The sequence below is a fragment of the Dioscorea cayenensis genome, chromosome 21, assembly GCF_009730915.1.
Source record: "Dioscorea cayenensis subsp. rotundata cultivar TDr96_F1 chromosome 21, TDr96_F1_v2_PseudoChromosome.rev07_lg8_w22 25.fasta, whole genome shotgun sequence".
In the NCBI taxonomy this organism is placed as follows: domain Eukaryota; kingdom Viridiplantae; phylum Streptophyta; class Magnoliopsida; order Dioscoreales; family Dioscoreaceae; genus Dioscorea; species Dioscorea cayenensis.
Window position 1 is genome coordinate 223,488 of NC_052491.1, and position 24,105 is coordinate 247,592.

The following is a 24,105-nucleotide window of genomic DNA, read 5'->3' on the forward strand; positions in this document are numbered from 1 at the left end:
CTCCGGGACATGTATAGAGTTAGGCATAGTTGACCTTAAATTTGGGACTATGTATTTAAGGATTTCCGCGACTCACCATTGCATTAATTAGGAAGATTAATAGAGGGTTCTTGCACTTGAAATGATTGTCCTAGGCGGACCATTATCCGAGTACCCCATGATTATCGATTGCCTTACCTCCCTCCTTACTCGTACTCTCTTACTTGTTGTCTTTACTTTTGAGAATTGAATCATTGTCACACTTATCACTACTGATCTTTCACATAGCTAAGAAGAGGATTAAGTGTTTTTATTCCCTATTCCCTGTGGATTCGATACCCGCTCATCCGGGATTATTACTTTGACTAACCCGTGCACTTGCGGGATATACGCAAGGGGATCTTGTCACGAATGCAACGTAGTGAAGCATTGAAGTGATTTTAGCATCTAGGGCTTAATTGTGGCTAGGGATCTTTCACCTGGACCAAAGGGTTAGGTCTATAGATAGGAATAGGGTTTATCATTTGGAATCCCTTGAGCTCATTGCAATTCTATACGAGTGTGAGGTGTTGAGATTGTTCGATTTCTCCTCTGGGACATGTATAGAGTTAGGCATGGTTGACCTTAGACTTGGGACTATGCAATTAAGGATTTCCACGACTCACTATTGCATTGATTAAGAAGCATAATAGAGGTTTATTGCACTTGAAATGATTGTCCTAGGTGGAACCATATCTGGGTACCTTATCTTTATCGATTGCCTTACCTTCTCTTTTACTTGTGGTCTCTCTCTTGTTGTTTTTACTTTTGAGAATTGAATCTTGTCACACATATAACTATTCATCTTCCACATTATTTAAGAAACAACTTAAGTGTCTTCATTCCCTACTCTCTCTGGATACGATACCCACTCATCGGGATTATTTCTTCGACACCCGTGCACTTGTGGTTTTACGCATATACGGACGTGTCAAGTTTTTGCACCGTTGCCGGGGAGTAAGGCGTTTAGAGATACTTTGCACTTTATTTTTCTTAGCTATTCATGTATTCATTCTATTTCATATTTTTCTTATTCTATCATCATTCGATTTATTTTTCTTTCTTTTTGGATGCAGGTCCAGGTTATGACCCTATGGAACCCCTCCATACTAATTGAAGGAGATCCCGAATTTGAACATATCTTTGAGAAGAAAAAGGGAAAAGAACCTATGCAAGAACAGTCTAATCTAGCTAATTTGGAAGTAGAAGAATCTGAAAACATGTTAGAACAGAATGAGCAACAACGGACATTATCTGATTTACGAGACCTTCAGTATTGGAGACACAATTGAGCATTGTGCGTCCCCCATTCATGACTCAGAACTTCAGGTGAAGCCCGGTATTCATTCACATGTTGCGATAATCGCGCAGTTTTAATGGTTTTGGCTGATAAGGATCCAAAGCAGTCATATAGAGAACTTTCTCGAGGGTGTGTGATATGTTGAAGATAAATAGGGTAACGGATGATGCTATCAAGTTGAGAGCCTTCCCATTTTCCTTGAGAGGGAGACCGAAGCAGTGGCTACACTCCTTACCTAGAGCATCAATTACCACATAGGAGGAGATGGTAGAAGCTTTTCTTAGCCGTTATTTCCCTCCTAGAAATTTTGCAAAACTTAGGAATGAGATCTCATCCTTTGTACAATTGGAATTGGAGTCTTTATTTGAGATGTGGGAAAAGTTCAAGGAGCTCCTGAGAAAGTGCCTGCAACACTGATTTCCCGGAGTAAATGATTGTTCAGACCTTTTACAACGGTCTGAATCTGAGTACAAGGTAACTCTTGGATGCGGCAGCAAGAGGTACATTAGGTAGCAAGACCCCAGGTAAGGCCCGTCAAGTAATTGAAGAAATGGGGTTAAACAGCTACCAATAAAATGCCAGGAAGAAGAAAAAAGTGGTCGGTCTCCATGAGATAGATGTAGTGACTTCAATGGCGGCTCAAGTGGAATCATTGAGTAATAAGTTAGATCTTCTTACTTCGAACAGAGTAGCGGCCGTGATTACTTGCACTGGGTGTGGTGGAGGACATGCTTTCTCTGATTGCCCGATATCTATTAGTGATGCATCTTCAGTTGAGAACGTCGATTTTGTAGGTAATGTCATGAGGACACAAGGGAACCGATACAGCAACAGCTACAATCCTGGTTGGAAGAATCATCCAAATTTCTCGTGGAGCAACCAAGGCCCACAAAAGGCCATGGGGCCACCGGGTTTCCAACATCAACAAGGCCCAAATGTGGAAAACAGAGTTTCAGGTTTGGAGACCCGAATGACCGATTTGGAGAAGGCCTATACTAGGTTTATGCAATCGTCCAATACAAGGTTTGAATCAGTTGAGGCTACACTTGGCAACCATACCGCCTCCTTACATAGTCTTGAAAATCAAGTGGGGTAGATTGCGAAGTCCTTATCGGAAAGGCCACATGGAAGTTTGCCTAGCAATACTGAGACCAACCCTAGAGAGCATGTGAAGGCGATCACTTTGAGAAGTGGTCGTGAGGTCGACGGTAGGCTTCCGAGTGAGAAGCCAGATGAACACGCGCCCGAGGTTATAAAAATTGAAGAGGAAACATGCAAAGAGAAAGAGGTGGCACCCCAACCTTTCAACCCAAGGATCATGATAAGTGCTTGTGCGATATGAATGTGAAGCATTATTTCCTTATGTTGAGCATTACTTTCCTCGGGTTTTTACACTAATATGTGTGTTTTTATGTTACTTTCATGCATGTAGGGTTGTGAAACCAATTATGAAGGAAAGAAGCCAATGTGGATCACAATGCACCGATTTTGAACGAAATCTTGCTAAGGTTTAAACGCGAAGACATAGGTCGGGTGCGAGATGCTAGAGTGTGTGCCAACCTCCTCGTATTTGAGTTAGCACAACCATTTGGAGGGGCACAATGGCAGTCACACTCAAGCATTCTGACTTATGCACATAGAACAAGATCTCCATCAACTTGTACGTCATTGAAGAAGCAAAGCGATCCACAGCATAAACGTGTGCCCGTTTATGTTACCTCGATGAAAAGTGGATTCGGGAGTATTTTTGGCATAGTACTGTAGCAGGGTCTATAGCAAACACTGTAGCAGTTATTGTTCACAGCCGGCCGAAAATGACAGTTTCAGAGAATCCATACGGGCGTGTGGAAATTACCCATGCCCGTGTGCAAATTCTGCCCGGGCGCGTGTACCGTACACGCCCATGGAGTAGCCCGATTCCAGCCCTATGTAAAGTCGATTCAGCCCCGATTTTGGTATTCTTTTCTCCATCTTTTCCCCAACTTGCGAGAGGGCTTCGGTTAGGGTTTCGAGGGGTATTGGCTAAGGTTTTGGAGAGGTTCTATGGCTCCGACATCGTGATTCCATTAGGAAGAAGGTTGGTAGGGGAGCTTCGATCGAGGCGTATCCTATACCGGACGAAGGAATCCTTGGACGACGAGTAGAGGACTTTCCACAAGACCATCGACACGACCATCGAGGGGTTTTTTTTTATGGATTCATTGCTTTTACATTCGATTTCTTTGATTGTACTTAGCTCCATGGAGAGCTAAACCCTTAGTGGGTACTTGGGTGATTGTGAACCCTAGGATGTATTCGTTTCATCGAACTTCTTTATTATGCTTCCAATAAATTGATGTTTATTGTGAGGTCCAACCTTGAATGCTTGATTGTATGAACATTTCCCCTAGAATGACAGTAGGGTTGAAAGTTCTTGTTGGTAACCTTGTGAGTGAGTGACACACCATGAGCGTTAGACAAAGCTAGGTTGGAGAGGGTTGAGGAGGGTGAGTCGAGGAGGTGCAGGGAGGCGTCCCTTTCCCCTCCGACTTGATAGATTCTACCTCCATTCCTCGAGTTCTTTGCGGCCATAATAGAGTGAATGGTCTAAGGGATGAACCTCAGCTGGGAGCCTAGTTGCGCGTGCAATGGAGTGAAGCGTTGAGGTCATCTTAGTATCTAGGGGCTTAATTGTGGCTAGGGGACCATCCACTTTGGACCAAAGGGTTAGGTCTAAATCTAGGAAGAGATTTATCACTTGGAATCCCTAGAGCTCATTGCAACTTTATGCGAGTGCGAGGTGTTGAGATTGTTCGATTTCTCCTCCGGGACATGTATTGAGTTAGGCATAGTTGACCTTAGATTTGGGACTATGTATGCAAGGATTTCCACGACTCACCATTGCATCGATTAGGAAGTATAATAGAGGGTTCTTGCACTTGAAACGATTATCCTAGGTGAAGCATTATCCGAGTACCCCATCTTTATCGATTGCCTTGCCTCCTCCTTACTTTTGCTCTCTTACTTGTTGCTTTTAATTCCTGAGAATTGAATCATTATCACACTTATCATTGTTGATACTCCACATAGCTAAGAATCAAATTAAGTGTCTTTACTCCTTACTCCCTGCGGATTCGACCCCGCTTACCCGGGATTATTACTTCGACAAACCCGTGCACTTGCGGGATATAAGCAAGGGGACCTTGTCACATGTGTACATTGGGGACAATGTACAACTTAAGTGTGTGTGGGGAGGAGTTTCATAGTGCACGCATCTATTTTATACTAGTTTTGATTGATATACATGCTCACATAGCCAATGGCGGTTAACCTTAGTTGCATTGATTATATTCTTGAGTTTATGAGAATTTTTAACATTGAATATTTTCATGCTCTAGTTTTTGCTTGAATTCTAGGAATTTTTGCCCGATTGACACTTGTTGCACTACTCACTTTTGAACTCTTTTGGAAACTCATGTTTGATGTATAAGGGACTAGTTTTAGTTGTTTTTTGTGTTAATTCTAAAAAAAATGAAAAAATGAAAAGAAAGAACAAAATAGTACAAAATAGTTTTCTTGTTTAGTTATGCTTGTTGGGTGAAAGAGCTTCCACCTATGATCTATGAAGCTACTTTCATAAGTCGGATACTAGTTATGCCCTAATGAGAGAAAGAGCTATCTCATGGGATGTGTGAAAACTACCACCCCGGTAGAAAGAGCTACCACCTCGAAAGTGTAAAAGCCACCTTAGCGGCCGCTTTGGAAAGGGCTACCTTAGAGGATGTGTTGATGCCCTAATGAAAGAAAGAGCTATCTCATGAGAACTCAATTAAAGACATCAATTAAGGAAAACATAATAAAAAGTTTATGAAACAAATACATACTTGGGTTCACAAATCCAAGTACCCACTAGGGGGTTTAGCTCTCCATGGAGCAAGATACAATCAATAATGAAATCAAAAGTAAAAACATGTAATCCATAGGAAAACCCCCTCGGTATTTGCGTTGATGGTCATGTGAAGTAGCCTCGTCCTCTCCAAAGGTCCCCTTGTCAAGCCTAGGGCACACCTCGCCGGATCGGTGCTGATGAAAGCTCCCCCAATAACTATCTTCCAAGAGAAACACGGTGTCGAAGCCGTAGAACCACTCCAAAAGTCTTCCCAAAGCCTCACTAAACCCTAGCCATGAAAGCCTCTCAAAGGTGGGTAAAAGATGGAAAGAAAAATCTTTGAAATCGGGGTTGTTTGCGACTTTATATAAGTCTGGATTTAGGGAATCCACATGGGCGTGTGGAATTTCCACAGGCCCGTGTGGATTTGTTGGATTTTGAGTGGCTTATGAATAGTACTATGCCAAAAACACTCCCGATCCACACTTTTCATCGATGCAATACAAACAGGCACACATTTATGCCTTAGATCGTGTCGCTTCTTCAATAAAAGGTCTTATTAGTGAAGATCTTGCTATCGTTGCACAAGTCAGGATACATCAAAATGTGACAACATTTGTGCCCCTCAAACCATTGTAATTGTTTGAACACATTGAGGTTAGCACAATTCATGTATCTTTGAGCCTAACTTGTGTCTTCTCGTTTGTTTATTCCAAGATTTCATCAACAATATGCGTTCATGATCCACTTTGGCTTCTATCTTCTTTATTTGACTTTACCATCCTATCTGCGCAAAAGAACATAAAAGCACGTATATTAGCGCTAAAATCTGATAAAAGTAATGCTCATCATAAGAAAAGAATACTTCATATTCTTAGTACACAAGCACTTATCAAACTCCCCACACTTAAACTTTTGGTTGTCCTCAAGCAAAAATAAAACATTGAAGCACAGAAGAAGGAAATATTGAAAGTGCTTGGCCGTAGGTTCACCAAAGAATGTAAGGGAAGCATTCTACAAGTAAGGGAAATTTCAACACTAAATATGAAAAATCATTGCTCTAGCTAAAAACTCGAATAAAAAAAGGACAACAAAACCGAAATCTTGTTAGTGTGTGAACTCACTCAAATCAACACAAAGCATACTCCTCAAAGTTCTAAGCATAAGAGGCTTTTTTATATACAAAACAAAGTAAAGTGGAGGTAGTAGCTTCACACATCCTCTAAGGTAGCCCTTTCCAAACCCGTGACTAAGGTGGCTTTCATACTTTCAAGATGGTAGCTCTTTCTACAGGTGTAGTAGTTTTTCCACTCACCCTATGAGATAGCTCTTTCTTTCATTAGGGCATAAATAGTATCGACTTATGAGAGTAGCTTCATACTTCATAGGTGGTAGCTCTTTCCACCCCCCAATGCGTAACCAACCAAGTATAAATTTTTTTCTTGTTTTCTCCATTTTTTTAGCAAAATGAAACATAAGAAATAAACTACTTAGTCCCTCAAATGCTTACTTGAGTTTCCAAAAGAGTTTAATGAACGAGTAGTGCAACAAGTGTGAATCGGGCGAAAATTCCTAGAAATTCAAGTAAAAACTAGAGCATAAGAACATTCAATGTTAAAAATTCTCCTAAACTCAAGAATACAATCATTGCAACTAAGGTCAATAGCCATTGGCTATGTGAGCATGCACCGTCAAAGCATAAGTATAGAACATGTGTAATGTGAACTCCCCCCACCCCCACACACTCAAGACGTACATTGCCTTCAATGTACACATGCAAGCATAATAAAAGATATAGCAATCAAAATATATGTGGGAGTGGGCAATTGAACCAATACTCCCCTGAACTCCTTGTGGTGCGTTTAATGAAGCTAAATTCCTTGGGAGTGTAGTTCAATGGGTTATAAAAGCACACTACGACCAAATGTAAAAAAACATATAGGTTGTGCTTAGACTAGTTCTCAATTTCCATCTTGATAAGACCATACCTTGCGGATACACAAGGGGGATTCAATGAAGCTCAACAAAAACAAAATACACTCAAGTATGTAAAAAATAGAGCAATGAAATACAACTCGAGACAAAAATAAAAAATAAACTCATAAGGAAGATCCTTTCTGAGTATACAAGTCCAAAATGAAATGCAAAAGTAAAATACAAGAAATAAAAGAAATAAAAGACACATCATGTGTCGATGTAGCCTTCTGGCTAGCTCCAGCTGCTCTCGGTGTAGATGCATAATCAAATGGTGTCGGTGGATTTGGTGATAGTGATGCTGGAGGAGCGTGAGGGTTCCTCGGTCTCATGATGTAGGGTGAGGACACATCACAGTCAAATAACTGCTATAGAATATCAAGGCACGCCTTCTCCTCTGCATGTTGCATGGCCTGTGTCATGCGAACCTCGGTAATCTCGGTCCGAAGCATCCCCACAGTACCCTCGAGCCTCTCAAAATGATCATAGGCTCAAGAAGTCGAAAACATGTGTGCTAGAGGTGGCTCCTATGCTGCAGGGGGTGCCTCGGCCTCCATATGCTCGAACTGAGGCTCGGGAACCTTTTATGACCCCTCAGCTGCGTCACCTCCACCCTCGGCAATCTCTAGGGCAGGCGTAAGCAAAACATATACTCCAGGCGTCAAGTATTGCCACCACGGCTATTCACCAATTTTCTCAAAATGGCATGAAGATAGTTGTACGCAGGTCAGGAAAGACACATTGCCTAGGACACCCCTGGCTCGTACTGTCCCTGGCCGCATAAAGTGCTATACACTCGCAGAGGAGTCAATGTACCGGGGTAGTCAGTAAGAAGTTAATTGTACTCCTCAGTGGCAGTAAACGTCTCGTTATATAGGCCCATCAGGTTCAAAAACTAAGTGATGCTCATAACATAGTGATGTCCAAATTTCCGAAACTATATGGCGTCAACACTGTCGAATCTCGTATAGGATCTGTCCAACTCGAATGATGATAGAACCTCAAGTGTGAGTGCATGGATGGCTGGCTCTCAAATCGATAATGATGTTTCTCAGCTTGCTTCTTGATCGAAAGTGCCATATACGCAAAAAAATTAAAGAAGAATCGATCAAAGAAGCTCACAAAGTAGTACTACGAAATCCACTGCGGCCGTGTGGAATTTCCCTACGCCTGATGTGGATCCATAGGGGCATAGAAAACCTCATGGTTGCTTGCTAAAAATCCAAAAAATCATCACCAAATCATTTAAAAACTCTTCCTACACATGCCCAGACCATATAAACATAGAAACGAAGCAACATTCACCATTTTAATCAATTAAAATAAAATGTGGTAAAGGAAAAGAGAGAAAAAAGGTTTACCGACAAGATGCAGATGAAAATGTTGATATCAGCCGGAAAACTCAAGAAAAACCTCTCTGAAAAGATGGTGTGAAGTCGGGAGAATGAATAGGTGCAGTCTCTGATGTTTGGGAGTGAGGAGATGAAGAAAAGCAAAGAGATTTTAAAGAAAACCCGCACCTCTTGGAGTTCTGCACATCCACACCGGCGTGTGGAAATTACACATGCCTGTGTGATTCCACAGGAGAGTATCCACAGGCGTAGACAATTACCCTTGTGCACTCTCGCGATAGCACACTCTAACTCTGAACACACTCACACGGCCATGTGGAAATTCCCTACGCCCATGTGCCCAACCCACAGGGGAATCCACACACCCCTGTAACCTCTCTGTTCAACTAAGAAAAATTCTATGTGTAACACATCACGACAAGGTCCCCTTGCGTATATCCCGCAAGTACGGGTTTGTCGAGTAATAATCCGGGTGAGTGGGTATCGAATCCACGGGGTAGGCAATAAAAAAATACTTAATTCAATTGTTAGCTATGTAAAAGATCAATGATGATGAGTGTGATAATGATTTAATTTTTCAACGATAAAAAGCAACAAGTAAGAGAGCAAAAAGTAAAGAAGGGGGTAAAGGCAATCGATAAAGATGGGGTACCGGATAATGCTCCGCCCTAGGATAATTGTTTCAAGTGTAAGAACCCTCTATTATGCTTCCTAATCAATGCAATGGTGAGTCGTGGAAATCCTTAATTACATAGTCCCAAATCTAAGGTCAACTATGCCTAACTCTATAGATGTCCCGGAGGAGAAATCGAACAATCTCAACACCTCGGACTCGCATAGAGTTGCAATAAGCTCTACGGATTCCAAGTGATAAATCTCTTCCTAATTATAGACCTAACCCTTTAGTCCAGGTGGAAGGTCCCTAACCACAATTGAGCCCTAGATACTAAGATCACCTCAACGCTTCACTCTGTTGCACGCGCAACTAATCCCCAGCGGAAGTTCACCCCTTAGACCATTCACTCTATTATGGCCGCAAAGAACTCGAGGAACGGAGGTAGAATCTATCACGGCGGAGGGGAAAAGGGACACTCCTGTACCTCTCGACTCACCCTCTCAACCCTCTCCAACCTAGCTTTATCTAACGCTCATGGTGTGTCACTCACTCACAAGGTTACCAACAAGAACTCTCAACCCTAGTGTCACTCTAGGGGAAATGTTCATACAATCAAGCATTCAAGGTTGGAACTCACAATAAACATCAATTTATTGAAAGCATAATAAACAGGTTCAAAGAAATAAATACATCATAGGGTTCACAATACCCGAGTACCCACTAGGGGTTTAGCTCTCCATGGAGCTAAGCACAATCAAAGAAATAGAATGTAAAAGAAATGAATCCATAAAGAAACCCCCCTCGATAGTCGTGTCGATGGTCTTGTGGAAAGTCCTCTACTAGTTGTCCAAGGATTCCCTCGTCCGGTATAGGATACACCTCGACGGAAGCTCCCCTACCAACCTTCTTCCTAAGGAATGACGATGTCAGAGCCGTAGAACCTCTCCAAAACCTTGGCCAATACCCCTTGAAACCCTAGCCGAAGCCCTCTCAAGTTGGGGAAAAGATAGAGAAAAGAATACTAAAATCGGGGCTGATTCGTCTTTTAAATAGGGCTAGAATCGGGCGACTACACGGGCGTGGATGCTTCACGCACCCGTGGGGAATTTCCACATGGGCGTGGATAATTTCCACATGCCTGTGTGGATCCTCTGAACTCCTGTTTTCTCAGCCGGCTGTGAACAGTGCTGCTACAGTACTTTCTACCGTGATGCTACAGTGCTCTGCTACAGTATCTGGCCTGGATAGCTTCCCGAATCCATACTTTCATCGGAGTTACGTAAACGGGCACACGTTCACGTCGTGGATCACTTGCATCTTCAATGATAGGCACATTGGTGAAGCTCTTGTTCTATGTGCATAAGTCAGAATGCTCGAGTGTGACTGCCTTTGTGCCCCTCCAAATGGATGTGCCAACTCGAATACGAGGAGGTTGGCACACACTCTAGCATCTCACATCTACCTATGTCTTCGCGTTTGAACCTTAGCACGATTTCCACCAAAATCGGTGCATTGTAATCCACATTAGATTCTTTACTTCATACTTAGCCTCACAACCCTACCTGCGTAAAAGTAACATAAAAACACATATATTAGTGTAAAAACCTGAGAAAAGTAATGCTCAACATAAGGAATGAACGCTTCGCATCCATATCGCACAAGCACTTATCACACGACCCTATGGAAATTCCACATGGGCATGTGGATCTTTCACAGGGTTACTCACAGGGCACTCACACGCCCGTTGTCTTATCGGTATGGAGGAGGACTTTCTGCAGAGATCCACACGGGCAATTGGAAATTACCCACGCTTATTTTTTTGTCATAGGGTCAGACACAAGGGCAGATAGACGCCCTTGTGTCTTCATAGGATAAATCACTAAGTCTCTACAGAGAAACACACGCCCGTGTGGAATTAACACATGGGCATGTGACCGTAACAAGGTTATTCACAGGGGCAAATGCACACCTATGTGTCCTCTAGGGATGAGCTTTGAATGAAAACACATGCCCGTGTGGAAATTCCACTTGGGCGTGTGCCTTCTTTGGTTAACTTAGAAAAATCTGCAGGCTCTGTAGAATTTTGATAAACATGTATACACACTCAGAGCCTACTTGGATAATGTAGAATGAACCAGAGAAAACATTTAAAACACACTCAAATGACCAAGAACTTTGCCACACACATTAAAGCACATGATACACGGAACAATCCACGAGAAAAATCACAACAATAGCATGTAAACATCAAGACACCAACACTCAAGCCTTATTCAGAAAAACACTAAACTAAGAACTAGAAAATAGTAAAGAGCTTGGGTTTCCTGCCAAGAAGTGCTTGTTTAATGTTACTTAGTTTGACGTACCTTGCCTTAAATCATAGGAGTTCATAGTTGAAGGTTTCCTTCTTACCCATAATATGAAAACACAATGAACAAAGTCTCTTGAAGGTAAAAGGCAAGTTATCGAGCTTGTTACCACATGAGGGTTTGTTACCCTCACTCTGTTCTTACACATCCCCAATAGCCTTGGGGCATTTCTTGTAGTGTCTCCTTACTCACTTCATCTTTTGGAGGATCTTCTTCATGATACTCGGAGTAGGTGGTACCTTCTCCTCTAGACCAAGCATCAACACTTCTTCGTTCTCCATCTCTTGGTCTAGCAATCCCTCGTACGGGTCCGGATTAAACATTTCCTGCACATATTCATCAATTAGTTCATTGGTAGTGTCGAGAAAATAAAGAGTGTCATCAAAGTCAAGAGAAAGTCGCATGGCTTTGGCGGGGCGGTAGGTCAACTTATCATCGCCAACCTTCAATGTCAACTCCCCACTGTCCATGTTGATAAGTGCCTTGGAAGTGCGCAAGAATGGCCTCCCAAGTATCAAAGGAATATCTACATCCTCATCAACATCCAACACTACAAAGTCTACAGGAAATATGTACTTGTCAACCTTGACAAGCATGTGATAAGTGCTTGTGTGATATGAATGCGAAGCATTCTTTCCTTATGTTGAGCATTACTTTTCTCGGGTTTTTACATTAATATGTGTGTTTTCATGTTACTTTTAAGCAAGTAGGGTCGTGAAACCAATTATGAAGGAAAAAAGCCAATGTGGATCACAATGCACCGATTTTGGAGGAAATCTTGCTAAGGTTCAAACGCGAAGATATAAGTCAGGTGCGAGATGCTAGAGTGTGTGCCAACCTCCCCGTATTTGAGTTTGCACAACCATTTGGAGGGGCACAAGGGCAGTCACACTCAAGCATTCTAACTTATGCACATAGAACAAGATCTCCATCATCTTATCCGTCATTGAAGAAGCAAAGCGATCCACTGCATAAACGTGTGCCCGTTTATGTTACCTCGATGAAGAAGCAAATCACTGTAGCAAACACTGTGCAGTTACTGTTCGCAGCTGGCCGACAATGACAGTTTCAGAGAATCCACACGGGCGTGTGGAAATTACCCACACCCATGTGGAAATTCCGCACGGGCACGTGAAGCATCCACGCCCGTGTAGTCGCCCGATTCTAGCCCTATTTAAAGTCGAATCAGCCTCGATTTTTGTATTCTTTTCTCCATCTTTTCCCCAACTTGAGAGAGGGCTTCGGCTAGGGTTTTCGAGGGGTATTGGCCAAGGTTTTGGAGATGTTCTACGGCTCTGACATCGTCATTCCTTAGGAAGAAGGTTGGTAGGGGATCTTCCGTCGAGGCGTATCCTATACCGGACGAGGGAATCCTTGGACGACAAGTAGAGGACTTTCCACAAGACCATCGACATGACTATCGAGTGGGTTTCTTTATGGATTCATTGCTTTTACATTATATTTCTTTGATTGTGCTTAGCTCCATGGAGAGCTAAACCCCAAGTGGGTACTCGGGTATTGTGAACCCTAGGATGTATTTGTTTCTTTGAACCTCTTTATTATGCTTTCAATAAATTGATGTTTATTGTGAGTTGCAACCTTGAATGTTTGATTGTATGAACATTTCCCCTAGAGTGACACTAGGGTTGAGAGTTCTTATTGGTAACCTTTTGAGTGAGTGACACACCACGAGTGTTAGACAAAGCTTGGTTGGAGAGGGTTGAGAGGGTGAGTCGAGAGGTACAGGAGCGTCCCCTTTCACCTCCGCCGTGATAGATTCTACCTCCGTTCCTCGAGTTCTTTGCGGCCATAATAGAGTGAATGGTCTAAGGGATGAACTTCCGCTGGGGATTAGTTGCGCGTGCAACAGAGTGAAGCGTTGAGGTGATCTTAGTATCTAGGGCTCAATTGTGGTTAGGCACCTTCCACCTGGACCAAAGGGTTAGGTCTATAATTAGGAAGAGATTTATCACTTGGAATCCCTAGAGCTCATTGCAACTCTATGCGAGTGCAAGGTGTTGAGATTGTTCGATTTCTCCTCCGGGACATGTAGAGTTGGGCATAGTTGACCTTAGATTTGGGACTATGTAATTAAGGATGTCCATGACTCACCATTGCATTGATTAGGAAGCATAATAGAGGGTTCTTGCACTTGAAACAATTATCCTAGGTGGAGCATTATCCGGGTACCCCATCTTTATCGATTGCCTTACTCCTTCTTTACTTTTGCTCTCTTACTTGTTGGTTTTACTGTTGAGAATTGAATCATTGTCATACTCATTATCATTGATCTTTTACATAGCTAAGAATTGAATTGAGTATTTTTATTGCCTACTCCCTGTGGATTCGATACCCGTTCACCCGGGATTATTACTTCGACAAACCCGTGCACTTGCGGGATATACGCTAGGGGATGTTGTCAGTATGTCTTCAATGATACCGCTCGGATGTCTCACCGTTCGGTCCACAAATTGCAATGTCATCCAAGTGGGCCTAGGCTTTCCCAAGCCTAGCTTCTGAGAGAATGAGTATGGTATGACAATGATACTAGACCCTGAATCCGCTAATGCCATCTCTTCACCTATATTACCAATGTTGCATGGGATGATAAAGCTTCTGGGGTCTTTCTTCTTGTTTGGCATATTTTTTTTGTAAAACCACCAAATAAGAGGCATCTAAGATCACCGATGCACTCTCTTCCAACTTCCTCTTGTTGGTCAAAAGATCCTTCAAGAACTTCACATAACAAGACATTTGAGATAATGCCTCCACAAAAGTAATATTGATGTGCAATTGCTTGAATAAACCAAAGAACTTCTTGTATTGCTCATCATTTTGGTCTTTGTTCAATCTTGAAGGATAAGAGATTCTTGGATTCTAAGGTGGTGGTGCCACCTCCTTCTCCTTTTTGCTCTTTCCTCAACCTCATTAACCTCGGGTGTTTCAACATTGGTCTTCTCACTAGGAGATCTACCTTCAACTTCACAACTACTCCTCAAAGTGATCGCCTTCACATGTTCCCTCAGATTAGTATCGGTGTTGCTAGGTAGACTCCCTTGAGGTCTCTCCGATAGAGACTTCGCAATTTGCCCCACTTGATTCTCTAGATTATGCAATGAAGTGGTGTGGTTGCGAAGTGTAGCTTCAACCGATTGAAACCGTGTATCCGATGATTGCATAAATCTAGTCAAAGCTTTCTCTAGATTGATCATCCAGGTCTCCAAGCCTGAAATTTGATTCTCCATGTTTGGGCTTGTTATTGTAGAAAACCCAGTGATGCCATGGCCTTTTGCTGCCCTTGGTTACTCCATGAGAAATTGGGGTGTTTTCTCCACCCTTGGTTGTAGATGTTGATATGAGGATTACCTTGTATTCTTTCCGAATTACCAACAAAACCTGCTTGTTCAGTTGGGCTGAAGTTGCAATTAGAAAAGGACAATCGGATGGCTTATGTGAACCCCCACAACCATCACAATTTGTGATAGCGGCTACCCTCGATGAAGTTAATGTATCCAATTTCTTGCTCAATGCCTCTACATGGGCTGCCAAAGATGTAACCGCATCAATTTCATGGAGTCTGGCCACTTTCTTCTTTCCTATTGCATTCCATTGGTAGCTATTCATAACCATTTCGTCTACCAATTGTCAAGCTTCTTCGGGGGTCTTGTTCCCCATTATACCTCCTGCCGAGGCATTTAGATGTTGTCTTGTACTTGGATTAAACCCATTGTAAAAAGTCTGAATGATCATCCATTCGGGGAACCCATGTTGTGGATATTTCTATAAGATGTCCTTGAATCACTCCCAAGTCCCAAACAAGGATTCAAGCTCCATATGAACAAATGAAGATATCTTATTTCGAAGCTTTGCCAACATTCCCGGAGCGAAGTACCTTGCAATGTATGCCTCAACCATTTCGTTCCATGTTTTGATAAAAGCTCTTGGCAATGAATGGAGCCAATGTTTGGATATTCCTTTTAGAGAAAATAGGAAAGCCCTCAATCTTATAGCATCATCCATAACACCATTGATCTTCGGCATGTCACAAACCTCCAAAAAGTTTTCAACGTGATTGTTTGGATCCTCATCAACCAAACCATTGAACTGCACTAACTGCTGTATCATCTGAATGAACGCTAACTTTAGCTCAAAATTTAGAGCTATAATCGGGGCCGGTAAAATACTCGATTGCGTGCCCATAACTGAGGGTTTGGCATAGTCTGAAAGTGTTCTCTGTTGTTCATTCTGCTCTCCCTTATTTTATGACCCTTCACATTCTACTTCAGCTAGATTTGACAGTTCTTGCACAGGTTCTTTACCCCTTCTTCTTAGTGCACGTTCAAGTTCAGGATCTCCTTCAACAATTGTCAAAGGGTTCCCTTGGGTCATAACCTGGAGCTGCACCAAAAGAAAGAAGAACACATCAGAATAATGATAGAAAGAGAAAAGGTAAAATAGAATGAATGGTAAAATTCTAAAATAGCAAAGTGCAAAGTTTTTCCAAAACACCTAATAATAAATCCCAAGTGAGTGTGAATGGAGCCAAAAACTTGACAACGCCCCTTGCGTGTGACCCACAAGTTCACGGGTTTATCGAAATAATAAATCCCAAGTGAGTGTGGTGTCGTATCCGCAAGGAATAAGGAATAGAAACACCAAGAAGCCCTAGTCACAATGAAGCCCTAGTTATTAAAGTCACTTTAATGCTTCACTCTATTGGTCATGCAACTAAGCCCCAACGAAGTTCATCCCTTAACCCTTCACTCTATTGTGACCGCAAAGAACTTTTGGAACATGGAGGTAGGATAAATCACATCAGAGGGGAAAGGGGATGCTCCGCTACCTCTCAACTCACCCTCTCGACCCTCTCCAATCTTGATTTCTATAACTCTTATGGTGTGTCCCTCACTCACAAAGATTACCAAGATGGACTCTCAACCCTAGTGTCCCTCTAAGCTAGAAATCATTCAATAAGTATTCAAGATTGGAACTCAATTAAAGACATAAATTAAGGAGAATATAATAAAATGTTAATGAAACAAATACATCCAAGAGTTCACAAATCCAAGTACCATACTAGGGGGTTTAGCTCTCTATGGAGTAAAATACAATCAATAATGAAATCGAAAGTAAAAACATGTAATCTATAGGAAAACACCGTCGGTATTCTTGTCGATGGTCTTGTGGAGTAGCCTCATCCTCTCCAAAGGTCCCCTTGTCAAGCCTAGGGAACACCTCACCGGATCGGTGGCGACGAAAGCTTCCCCAATAACTATATTCCAAGAGAAATGTGGTGTCAAAGTCGTAGAACCACTCCAAAAGACTTACCAAAGCCTCTCAAAACCCTAGCTGTGGGCCTCCCAAAAGTTGGAGAAAAGATAAAAGAAAGGATTAAATATGGATCCTGAAATCGGGCCTGTTTGCGGCTTTATATAGTCTTGAATCGGGAATCCACACGAGTGTGTGGAATTTCCACATGCCCATGTGGATTTCTGGAAATCTGATTTTCTATTGCCTGTGAATAGAAACTACTACAGTAAATTGCTGCATTACTTTTCTGTCGTAACCTGCTACAGTACACCGCTAAAAATACTCCTGAATCAACACTTTTCATCGAGGCAACATAAACGGGCACATGTCTATGCCGTAGATCACATCACTTCTTCAAATAAAAGGTCTCATTGGTGAAGATCTTGCTATCATTGCACAAGTCGGGATGGCAAATTTGACTGCCTTTGTGCCCCTCCAAACCATTGAAATTGCTTGAGCACATGGAGATTGGCACACATTCACTTATCTTCAATCACAACTTGTGTCTTCACATTTGTTCACTCCAACACTTCATCAACAAAGTATAATTACAATCTACTTTGGCTTCTTTCTTTTATACTTGGCTTCACAACCCTTTATGCATAAAAGATCACAAATACACATGCATTAGGGCTAAAACCTAATGAAAGTAATACTCATAGTAAGAAAAGAATACTTCGTATTCTTAGTACACAAGCACTTATCAATTGCTCATCATTTCAGTCATTCTTTAATCTTGAAGGGTAAGGGATTCCTGGCTTATAAGGTGGGGTGCCACCTCTTTCTCCTTGTTTACTCTTTCCTCAACCTCCACGACCTCAGGTGCTTCAACATTGGTCTTCTCACTAGGATACACCTCGCCGGATACACCTCACCGGATCGGTGCCGACAAAAGCTCTCCTACTAACCTTCTTCCAAACAGAGCGCGATGTAGGAGTCATAGAACCTCTCTAAATTCCTAGCCAATACCTCTCAAAACTCTAGCCGAAGCCCTCTCTTAGGTTGGGAAAAAGATGGACAAAATAATGCTGAAATTAGGGTTGAAATCGGCTTTTAAAGATTGGAATCAGGAATCCACATGCCCCTGTGGGCGCCCCTGTGGAATTTCCACACGGGCGTGTGGAATTAACGCACGCCCATGTGGATTCTCTATTTTCATCCTTCTTCGGGCGGCTGTGAACAGTAACTGCTCTATTTTCATCCTTCTTTGCACGCTCTGGCTCCTCTGCTGCTGCGGATGCTATATCGAAGGATGCTGGTGGAGGTGGTGATGGTGATGCCGGAGGGGACTGAGGAGTGCTCGGCCGCAAGACAAATAATGAGGAGTCCTCTGCAATAATGTGTCGAAACGTGCCATGAACTCTGTATACTGTGCAGCCTTCGCAGCCCGAATCTCAGTAATCTCTGCTCATACCTCAGCGACCTCCGTCTATATTACCCCCACAGTGCTTTCGAGCCTCTCAAAGCGATCATGGGCTCGAGATGTTGAAAACATGCATACTGGGGTGGGTCCTTTGCCACCTAAGCTGCCTCGATCTCCATCGGTTCTGGCTGAGGCTCGGGAGCAGGCTGAGAAGCCTCAGCATCATCACCCTCATCCTCAGTTATCTCTGGAGCTGATAAAACCAAAGCATCAACTCCCATCTAAACCCTGCGGACCATACCCATCAATCTCATCGTCTCCAGGCTCAGGGGCGCAAGTCTACTTGTTTTCTAGGCCCCGTGAATCGCGTCCAAGAGACCCATGCCCAAAACTAGTCTCATAATGAAGGGGCCCGAGAAGATCGCTCCAAATTTGGCATACTGCCCCTGATGTCGAATGTACTCTACGATGATATGCCCTAGATGAATCAGTATGCGCTGCACCATCGAATACAAGTACTGAAGCTCCCGCCGGCTTAGAACGCCAGTGCTATCACCACGACCATTCATCGACCAGCTCAGAATGGCGTGTAAATATCGGTACATAGGTCTGGAAAGGCATGTGACCTTGGACACCCAAGGCTCACACTGGCCCTGACCACACAATACTCGGTATGCTTTCTGTGGAGTCAACGCTCTAATGTAATCTGTCGGTAACTGGGAATACTCCTCAGCGTCTGTAAATGCCTCTTCATACAAACCAAGCCGAACTGAAAAACTGAGTGATGCTCATGCTATGGTAATGTCCAAATAATCTGAACTGAATGACGTCGAGGCTATTGAATGTCGAATAAGATCAATCGAAATCAATTGACGATAAGACCTCAAGTGTAAGCTCACGAATGGCTGTCTCCCTAGTCTACTATAACTGCCTCCATCCACCCACCGAAACGAGAATTAAGATCAAGATCTTATCTATGAACTCATCTCCCTGCTCTAAATCTTTAAAATGCTCATGTCTAGCATTATTAACTAGTTTCAATAATTAAGATCAAGAATTGGGGAAGATAATAAAACAAAAGATAGGGCTTACCGATGAGTTGAGATTGAAAACCTTGAATCGGTCAGAAAACCAAGTAAAAATCCTTCCAAATCGGCAACGCGAGGTCGGGAAACAATGTGAGAGTGCTCTTAGATGAATGGATAATGTTAGGATGAAAAGGAACGATGATCGTTTAAAAGAAACTCGCACCTCATGGTGTTCTGTACATCTGCACGGGCGTGAGAAAATTACCCACGCCTGTGCACCTCCACAGGAGAGAGCCATAGGGCAAACGCACACCCTTGTGTGCTCTCAGGATAACACTCAATCTCTCTGAACGCAACCACATGGGCATGTGAAAAATACCCATGCCCATGAGTCTGACCCACAGGAACAGCCGCATGCCCCAGTGGCTTCTCTGTCTAAGCGAGAAAAATCGCTAAGTATTCTGCACGGCCGTCCAGAAATTCTGCATGGGCGTGGACATTCACATGCCTAACTCACAAGGGAAAGCGCACGACCCTGTGCCTTCTAGGAATGGAGAGAGCTCTTCTGCAGAGTTTCACACCGGCATGTGGAAATTACCGACGCCCGTGAGTTTTTCATAAGTTCACCCACAGGGCCGTGTCCACAACCCTGTGTGCTCTTGGGATAATTTGCCAAGTCTATGCAGGAAATCGCACGCCATTGTGGAAATTACCAACAAGCGTGCGAAAGTCATGAGGTCGCTCACAGGGGTGAGTACATGCCCCTGTACCTTCTCTAGATGAGCTCGCAATAAAGATCCACAGGCGTGTGGAAATTCCACACGCTTGTGCATTTTCCCTGGATGGCTTAAAAACTCTGCAGGCTCTACAGAAAATTCTTGAACATGTTGACACACTCAGCCTACCCTATTATGCAAACTATACCAGCGAAAAACATGAGAGATAGCTCAAACGACCAAAATTTCGCTAAATCCACATAAAAACACTCAATGAAATTAAAACCCACAATAAAGTCATAGCAAAAGCATCTAAAAATCAAGACACCAACACTCAACACTTTATTCGTGCAAACACTAAACTACTAACTAAAAAAACAGTGAACACTTGGGTTGCCTCCCATGAAACACTTGTTTTAAGTCACTAAGCTTGACGTACCTTGTCTGAACTCACGGGGTTCATAGATGAAGGTTACCCTCTTACCCATAGCTTGAAAGCCTGATGAACAAAGTCTCTTGAAGGTAGAGGGGGAGTTATCGGGCTTGCGACCACCTAGCAATGGTGCATCCAATTTGTTTGGTTCACGCGCGTCTCCAACATCCTTGGAGCGTTTCCGGTGGCATCTTTCGGAGAACCTTCTTCAGGATCCCCGCAGTAGATGGTACTTCTTCAGTCAAACCAAGAGAAACCCCCTCGATGGTCGTGTCAATGGTCTTGTGGAAAGTCCTCTACTCGTCATCCAAGGATTCCCTCATCCGGTATAGGATACGCCTCGACGGAAGCTCCCCTACCAACCTTCTTCTTAAGGAATGACGATGTCGGAGCCATAGAACCTCTCCAAAACCTTAGCCAATACCTCTCAAAACCCTAACTGAAGCCCTCTCTCAAGTTGGGGAAAAGATGGAGAAAAAAATGATGAAATCATGGCTGAATCGAGTTTAAATAGGGCTAGAATTGGGCGACCACCCGGGCCTGTGGATTTTTCACAAACCCATGTGGAATTTCCACACGGCCGTGTATAATTTCCACACGCCCGTGTGGATTCTCTGAATTCTTGTTTTCTGGGCCGACTGTGAACAGTGCGGCTATAGTACTTTGCTACATTGTTCTGCTACGGTATCCGGCCTGAATAGCTTCCCGAATCCATTCTTTCATCGGGGTAACGCAAACGGGCACACGTTCACATCGTGGATCACTTGTTTCTTTAATGACGGACAAATTGATGGAGATCTTGTTCTATGTGCATAAGTCAGAATGCTTGAGTGTGACTGCCCTTGTGCCCCTCCAAATGGTTGTGCTAACACAAATACGAGGAGGTTGGCACACACTCTACCATTTCGCACCCGACCTATGTCTTCGCGTTTGAACCTTAGCAAGATTTCCTCCAAAATCGGTGCATTTTGATCCACATTGGCTTCTTTCCTTCATACTCGGCCTCACAACCCTACCTGCACAAAAGTAACATAGAAACACACATATTAGTATAAAAACCCGAGAAGAGTAATGCTCAACATAAGGAAAGAATGCTTCGCATTAATATCACACAAGCACTTATCAATACTCGATTATGTTCCCAATACTGAAGGTATGGCATAATAGGATAATGTCTGCTTTTTGTTCATTCTGTTCTGCCATGTTTTCAGATTCTTCTACTTCCAAATCAGTTTGATTAGATGGTTCTTGCACAGGTTCTTTCACTTTTCTTCTGAGTGTGCTTTCAAGCTCGGGATCTCCTTCAATTAATATTGAAGGGTTCCCTCGGGTCATAACCTAGAGGTGCACCGAAAAGAAAGAAAAAGAAATCAGAACAATGATAGAATAAGAAGAAATGAACTAGAATGAATGAATCAATAGCTAAGAAAATAAAGTCCAAAGTATCTCTGAACGCCTACTCCCCGGTAACGGCACCAAAAACTTGACAGTGCCTCTTGCGTATGTCCCGCAGGTGCATGGGTTTGTCAAGGTAATAAAATCCTAGATGAGTGGAGTATCGTATCTACAGGGAGTAGGGAATAAAAACACTTCAATTGTTTCTTAACTAAGTGAATGATGAATAGTGATATGTGCGATAAGATGTGAAATAACAAAAGTAAAAGAACAGGAAAGAGAGCACAAGTAAAGGAGAAGTTAAGGTAATCGATATAAATGTGGTACCCGGATATTGTTCCACCTTGGGCAATTATTTCAAGTGCAAGAACCCACTATTATACTTTCTAACTGATGCAATAATAAGTCATGGAGATCCTTAAACACATGGTCTCAAATCTAAGGTCAACCATGCCTAACTCTATACATATCCCAAGGAAGAAATTGAGTAACCTCTCAACCTCACACTCGTATAGAATTGCAATGAGTTCTAGGGATTCCAAGTGATAAATCCTCTTCCTAGATGTAGACCTAACCCTTTGGTCCAGGTGGAAGGTTCCTAGCCACAATTAAGCCCTAGGTGCTAAAATCACTTCAACGCTTCACTCCGTTGCACCCGCAACTAAGCCCCAGTGGAAGGTAATCCTTTAGCCCATTCACTCTACTATAACTCCAAAGAACTTGAGGAAATGGAGGTAGAATAAATCACACCGGAGTGGAAAGGAGATGCTCAGCTACCTCTTGACTCACCCACTCAACCCTCTCCAATCTATCTTTGTCTAACTCTCGTGGTGTGTCACTCACTCAAAAGGGTTACCAACAAGAACTCTCTACCCTAGTATCTCTCTAACGAAGTATTCATACACTCAAGTATTCAAGACTGGAGCTCAAATAAAACATCAATTAATGGAAAGCATAATAAAGAGATTCAATGAAACGAATACATCCTAGGGTTCACAAATACCCAAGTACCCAGTAGGGGGTTTAGCTCTCCATGAAGCTAATTACAACCAATGAAATCAAATGTAAAAGCAAAGAATCCATAGAAAACCCCCTCGATAGTCATGGAAATGGTCTTGTGGAGAGTCCTCTACTCATCCAGGGGTCCCCTTGTCCCGCCTAGGATAGATCTCACTGGATCAATGCTAACGAAAGCTCTCCCATTAACCTTCTTCCAAATGAAGTGCGATATCGGAGCCGTAGAACTTCTCCAAATCCCTAGCCAATAACTCTCAAAACCCTAGCTGAAGCCCTCTCTCAAGTTGGGGAAAAGATGGAGAAAAGAATGCTGAAATTGTGGTTAAAATCGGCTTTTAAAGGGCTGGAATCGGGAATCCACATGCCCCTGTAGATTTTTCACACTGGCGTGTGGAATTAATGCACGCCGATGTGGATTCTCTATTTTCATCCTTCTTTGGGCGGCTGTGAACAGTAAATGCTACAGTGTTTGCTACAATGCCTGCTACAGTACCTGCCCAAAACACTCCCGAGTACATGTTTTCATCGAGGTAACGTAAAAAGGCACACATTTACTCTGTAGATCGCTTTGCTTCTTCAATAACGGGACATGTTGGTGGAGATCTTGGTATACATGGACAAGCTGAAATGCTTGAATGTGACTACGCTTGTGCTCCTCCAAATCATTGTACTAACTTGAATACAAGGAGGTTGGAACACATTCTCGCATCTTAAACCCGGCGTATGTCTTCGCGTTTGAACTTTCTCAAGACTTCCTCCAAATGGTGCATTTACAATCCACATTGGCTTCTTTCTGCTATATTTGGCCTCACAACCCTATCTGCATGAAAGTAATAGAAATACACACATATTAGCGTTAAAACCCAATAAAAGTAATGCTCATCATAAGGAAAGAACACTTCACATTCTTGTCATACAAGCACTTATCAAACTCCCCCACACTTAAGCTTTTGCTTGTCCTCAAGGAAAAAAATTAAAACATTATGTGCATAGATGATGGAAATATTGGAAGTGCTTGGTCTTAGGTTCACCAAAGCATACAAAGAGAGCATTCTACAAGTAAGCGAAATTTCAACACTAAATACAAAAAATCAATGCTCTAGCTAAAAACTTGAATAAAAAAGAACAACAAACACGAAATCGTGTAAGTGTGTGAACTCGCTCAAAATAACGCAAAATATACTCCTCAATGTTATAAGTACAAGGGACTTATTTATCTACAAATAGTAACAAAATTTCAAAGATGGTAGTAGGTTCACACATCCTCTAAGGTAGCCCTTTCCAAAGCAGCTGCTAAACTGGCTTTCATACTTTTGAGGTGGTAGCTCTTTCTACCAGAGTGGTAG

At 42.7% G+C, this 24,105-nt stretch overlaps 2 non-coding genes across 2 annotated transcripts; one reads left to right on the top strand and one right to left on the bottom strand.

Moving 5' to 3' along the window:
* Positions 1-1,630: 1,630 nt before the first annotated feature.
* On the bottom strand, positions 1,631-1,737 carry LOC120252651. Its single transcript, XR_005534108.1, has one exon. It is a non-coding gene; the product is annotated as a small nucleolar RNA R71 (small nucleolar RNA).
* Positions 1,738-15,257: 13,520 nt separating this feature from the next.
* Positions 15,258-15,364, top strand: LOC120252634. The gene has a single exon (XR_005534091.1). It is a non-coding gene; the product is annotated as a small nucleolar RNA R71 (small nucleolar RNA).
* Positions 15,365-24,105: the final 8,741 nt, after the last annotated feature.